Source organism: Bombina bombina, chromosome 3 (assembly GCF_027579735.1).
Source record: "Bombina bombina isolate aBomBom1 chromosome 3, aBomBom1.pri, whole genome shotgun sequence".
In the NCBI taxonomy this organism is placed as follows: Eukaryota; Metazoa; Chordata; class Amphibia; order Anura; family Bombinatoridae; genus Bombina; species Bombina bombina.
In genome coordinates, this window is record NC_069501.1 from 543,290,131 (window position 1) to 543,296,108 (window position 5,978).

Genomic DNA, 5,978 nt, shown 5'->3' on the forward strand with positions numbered 1-5,978 from the left:
TTATATTTCTAATTGTTTGACTTTACAAAACTGTTCTACAACCACATTTCATGCATCAAACTTAAAATTTGATCCATTAATCAGTATGAGGTTTTACATGATTTGTGTAGCTTTTTTCACTTCATTTTTAATTCCTTAGCATTAATAATACAAACACAACCTTACATCTGAAAATGATCTTTTTGAGGTAGCAGCATTGAGGTGGGGGATATTATGCAGTTGAATGCTAACCAGTCCACAGATGTTTTGGATTCTGATATCTTTTGTAAATACTTGAGTTGCTTCAGGGCAGATTATATATTTCCACAAATTCCTTGTAAATCTAGTAAATTTTAGTTGTTCATTTATTGTAATGACCTGACTAATTATACTGTGAGGATATTCCTCCCTGTGTAGGGTACACATATAAAATAACAAACGCTGTTAGTCTTTCTTGTGGTATTCCAAGCTGCTTTTCTGACAGACCTGTAGTTGGTAACAATTCAAAACATTTCTAGGCCATGCAGCAACTAATAGTTTAAATTGATAATATAGTCAAATTAAGGAAGGTGGGGGGGGGGGGGACTCTGAGGTTGGATAGCGGTGCTTTAAAAGGCCATTATAGTGTTAAATTACACGTTCTAGCAGATAAGTGTCATTTTAACACCTAAAGATAGTGTGATTTAACCCTGCGCTAGTAGTGATCACACAGCATTACAGCGTTGCTAGTGTTAAAAAAGCATGCTGAGAGTGCCATTTTAACACTAATGTCCCTTTTTAAGTAAAGGTCTCAATCCTGCTGTTTGGTTGATCCTTAAACTTATTTTAAAAGCTAGTGAAAGTCAATCTTAGCGTTTTTGAAACGTTCGGATTGACTATTGAAACACGGGACTTTCATTCATGAAGTATAAGATACTTCATGTAGAAAACTCCTTTATTTGTTTCAAGCGATTGCCGTTCTTAGCTGCTCAGGCAGCCCACAGCAGATCTCTGTTTGGCTTGAGAGGTGATGTTTTCACCTCTTAGCCAATAAACCGTGTGGTAAATCTGTCTTGGCACCCTTGGGATCCGAATTTACTGCACAGCTATTGGCCAAGAAGTAAAAATGTCACCTTTAGAAAAAATGTTTTTGACGTGGGCTGCTGTAGCGGCTGAGAACGGCGATCGATTGAAACAAAGGAGCTTTCTACATGAAGTATCTTATACTTCATGAATGAAAGTCCCCTTTATTTGTTTCAATAGTCGATCCCTAGCGTTTTAAAAATGCTAGGATTGACTTTCACTTTAATTGTAATCAGAAGAGTGAGAATAAGGCAGTTAAGGAGTGATTTGGCCACACTTTCATAGTGGCTCTGAAATTCAATTCTATTTTCAAATATGCTTTTTTTTTTTTTTTTTCTCGGTATCTTTTGTTGAAAAAGAATATGTACATCTAACTAGATGGAGCTGACTGGTGCCTGCACACATTTGTCTCTTGTGATTGGATAACAAGAGAATTAGGCAAATTTTGATAATAGAAATTTTGAAAGTATGTTTGCAATGATGTTTTATCCGAATCTTAAAACATTTTAAGTTTCATGTCCTTTTTTAAAAAAAAAAAAAAAAAAAAAAAAAAAATGTTTATAGTCTCCATTTTAGTACTTGCATTACTACTTGCCAGCTTGTGCAATTCCATTACACAATTAAGCTTCCGGCTCAAAGTTTTGACTTGGTCAATCTGCATGCACGGTCTGCCACAACAGATTTGTAGGATAGTCAAATAGAAATCTGTATGTTCATCTTGTTGGTGCAGTGTCTGGAAATGCTGAAGATCTTCTACAGTGCATTTTGGCGCAAAGTGTTAAAGGTAGGTTACTAGCAGTGTTTGCTTTTGAGATTATAATGGTTTAAAGTCCTATATTTTATTTTAGTGAAGACATGCTCATTTGTCTGTAGATGTTTGTATGAGTTATAGTCCCACTGTATCCTTACAAACGGTGATTACCTGTAGTAGTTTCCTTTAACACGTGTATTCCATATGCGACTATGAAAACCATACAAATGCTTTTTGTTTCCCCAAAAAAAGCTTGCTTTGTCAAGGAATAACTTAATGCGTATAAAAGCTTAAACGCACATGAAAGAAGTACACGTATACAAAGTAAAGCCAGGATAGTCAATTACAGATTTCCACATAATTGCGTTATTTCAAATGTTAATGGCATTTGGAAAACATTGAAGGATCATTAAGATTATCCAATCCATTGTCAATACCCTTAAAGCTAGACAAATGCAGGGGGGGGTTGTTACACTTTTCAAATTACAAATAACATTAAAATAGTAAATGCGTATTCCTGCTTTTTATCCCATTCATCAGAGAACTATACACCATACTTAAAGGGACACTGAACCTAAATTGTTTCTTTTGTGATTCAGATAGAACATGCAATTTTAAGCAACTTTCTAATTTACTCCTATCAATTTTTCTTCGTTCTTTTGATATCTTTATTTGAAAAAGACATCTAAGCTTTTTTTTTTTTTTGGATCAGGACTCTGAACAGCACTTTTTTATTGGTGGATGAATTTTTCCACCAATCGGCAAGGACAACCCAGGTTGTTAACCAAAAATGGGCCGGCATCTAAACTTTCTTGCATTTCAAATAAAGATACCAAGAGAATAAAGAAAATTTGATAATAGGAGTAAATTAGAAAGTTGCTTAAAATTGCCTTCTCTCTCTGAATCTTGAAAGAAAAAATGTGGGTTCAGTGTCCCTTTAAGAAACTAGAGCCTCCTTTTAATACTGTTCAGAGAGGAGGATGTTTAAAATGTGCCAATAACAGACATCTTAGAATAAATCTGCACTTTTCAATTCTTTTGAAGTAGAAATCTGACCCTTATTACAATTTTTTTTTTTTCTTGTAGAGTGGATAGTCTGGTCTATATATTTAAGACCCAAACAAGTGGGTAATTTGTACATTAAATATTTAGTACCCTTCCCGTTTCTTCTCTTACTGGTCTCAATAATTTCTCTAGTTTAGAACCACAAAACCTTACATATGACTCACATCTCCAGCACCTAACATATTTTGGATTTTTTTTTATTATAAAAGCAATGTTTAGTATACCATCTGTGTAAAATTGTCTCTAAACTCTGAGGTAAGGTGACAATTCATAATTGCTGCTCCCAGCTATCTAGGAAAACCTACAGGTTTCCGGTTGTAGACGATAGAAATGTGCTGTTTGAGTGAAAATTCTGAATTCCAATGAGGTTAAGTGGATTGGGAGGTCTCTTCTTGGCTGCCTTGTTATCTGTTAATAAGGGTTGCCAATATGTGTGCATACATTTTGATGTCTATATTAAGAGTCCTGAAACCCACAATTTTTCTTTCATGATTTAGGCAGGGCTTACAATTTTAGAGCACTTTCCAATTTACTTCTATCATTAAATCTTTGCTCTTCTCTAGTAGACTGAGCAATAAACGTTCAGGGGAGTAAGTTTTAATTAAAGCAGCTAAAGAAATAGCTATTGCTTTCTGATATATGGAAGGCCCAGAACAATGTAGAGAAAAAAATAGAAAGTCTGAAATCTTTTGTGGCTTCCAAATTTAATATTTGAGCGCACTTACATCTAAGTTGTGAAAAGTCACTCCTCCTTAGGAGCTGGACAAAAGGAAGGAAACACAATGGGCAAAATTCATCAAGGTGATAAGAAAATTCTCACTTTAGTCGTCAACCCCCCCCCCCCCAAAAAAAAAATCACTATATTTATGAAAGGTTATGCACCAATAAATACCACCCAGGTACTCGGCTTGTCATTTTTCCAAAATAATTCAGCATTGATAAAGGCCAGGTTATAGGCTGAAACGCGTTTGTGAATATTTTTGTACGGAGTGAAATATCCCTGGCACCAGAAGTAGACGTTTGCATTTTATCAGCCAGTAAACGGGGATATTTCCACAGATGATATAGTGGTGGTTGTTCCTTGGATTAGCAGGGATACTTGCTATTTTTACTTAGATTTATTAAAGGTTGTTTTATATAATTTGAGAGAGAGTGCTAGATAAACCTTTTTCTTTTCCCTAGTTCTTGTATGGGGGTGGAGTGTTCAGTATAATTAAGGGTAGCACCGCTCTTGCTACTAATTGGCAAGCCCATTATTTCTCTCTCATTATACCATAGTGCCAGTTTCACCTTTGTATGTTGCACCAATAAAGTCGCAACTTTTCATATGTTAGAACAAATTGACCCATGACCATTCGCAAGTTTTTAATATATGCAAATAAGTTGTCTGGAAATACCTAATTGTATTAATCTCTATTGGCATTTTAAAATGACCATATATATTAGTTGTCATATTTATTAAAACAAAGAACAATGTTGTTTGGAGGGAAAATGGAAAAATTGTCTTTCTTGCCGTAATGGCTGTATCTAGGGTTAGAAATTGCCCACAAGCTGCAGAACCTGAAGAATAATAAATAAAAGGTATATACAGATTTATAAAAAAAAAAAGTAAAATTATTAAAGTGTACTAAAAAGAACAAAGATAAGCTCCAAAAAGGAGCAATCTTCCTCTATAAAAGAGAGCCAAATAAGGGGCAAGATAAAAATAACTAATATATAAACATTCTTACAATCACTTGATTAATTTATTTTGTTGTAATAGGATAAAATTAATAAAACCATTTACCAGTCGCTAAAGTTAAGATTGATAAAGTGAAAATATTTTCAGATCGGCCATTTGCTTGACATTGCAAAAAAAATTTGCCCCAAAAATGTTTGTTAAATACGGGCGACGATTTTTACTTCACACATTGCGAACTATTGCAGAAATAATCTTGACTTTAGGCACATTTGTGGGAGGGCTTGGTAAAATGTGCCCAATGTCTTGGTTGATGGTATCGTGAAGAACAGCCTCATCCTGATGAAAAATCAGAAAAGGTTTGCAAGACCAAGCTTAAAACTCAGAAATATTAGTACATTTGGTTCACTGAAAGCGCACACTTGTCTCACCTATTAATGAATGTAGGGGCTGTAAGCCTGTCGCTCTATCCCCAGCACAATGGATAGTGGGCGTGTGGGAAAACAGGATGTCAATGCTGCTTGTGGCGTGTCTGCTCCACATGCTTTAAGATCCAAATAGCAGCCACAAAGTTAAGCGCACTGTAACATCGTAGAGCGATCCACACAAAGTAGTAAAAAATATCCAAAAGTTTATTGTTCTGTCTAACCATTTTGGTTTTATGTGTGCTGATTATATGAACTTGATTATAATGTGAAGCAATAAACTTTTGGATATTTTTTACTACTTCGTGTGGATCGCTCTATGATTTTCCAGAGCGCTTAACTTTTTAGCTGCTATTTTAAACTCTGAAACCTTTCTGACAGCAGAAATAGCCAGAATAAAAAGAACCTTCCAAGATATAAGTTGAAGGTCTAAACCATGCATAGTGGCCGATTTATCCAGTGTCTGGCAGACATAATCCGCTGTAGCGAATTATGTTTGCCAGACATCGATAAATGCTGTCTGCATTTATCATTGCACAAGCAGTTCTGGTGAACTGCTTGTGCAATGCTGCCCCCTGCAGATTCGCGGTCGCTAGCAGGGGGTGGATTGATGTCTGCCGCCTCAGAGGAGGCGTACAAGTTAAGGAGCAGCGGTCTTAAGACCTGCTGCTCAACTCCTATTTCCGACGAGCCTGAAGGCTCGTGCGGAAACGGGTATACGGCCCCATTCGGGCCATGATAAATCGGCTCCATAGTCTCAAAAGGAGGAGTTTGAAGAACCCAGAAAGCCAGATTAAGATTCCAAGGTGGAGAAACTGGCCGACTAACCGATTTAATTCTGATCAGAGCCTGAACAAATTCTGAAAGCTGGAATTTTATCAATCCTCATAAAATGAGGTAAATAGGTTAAAGCTGACCATTAAGAGAACTTGCTCACAAACTGTTTTTTTTCAAATACTTCTGCAGGAACTTGAGAACTCTAAGAAATATATTAAGAATTTCAACAATATCCTTTGTG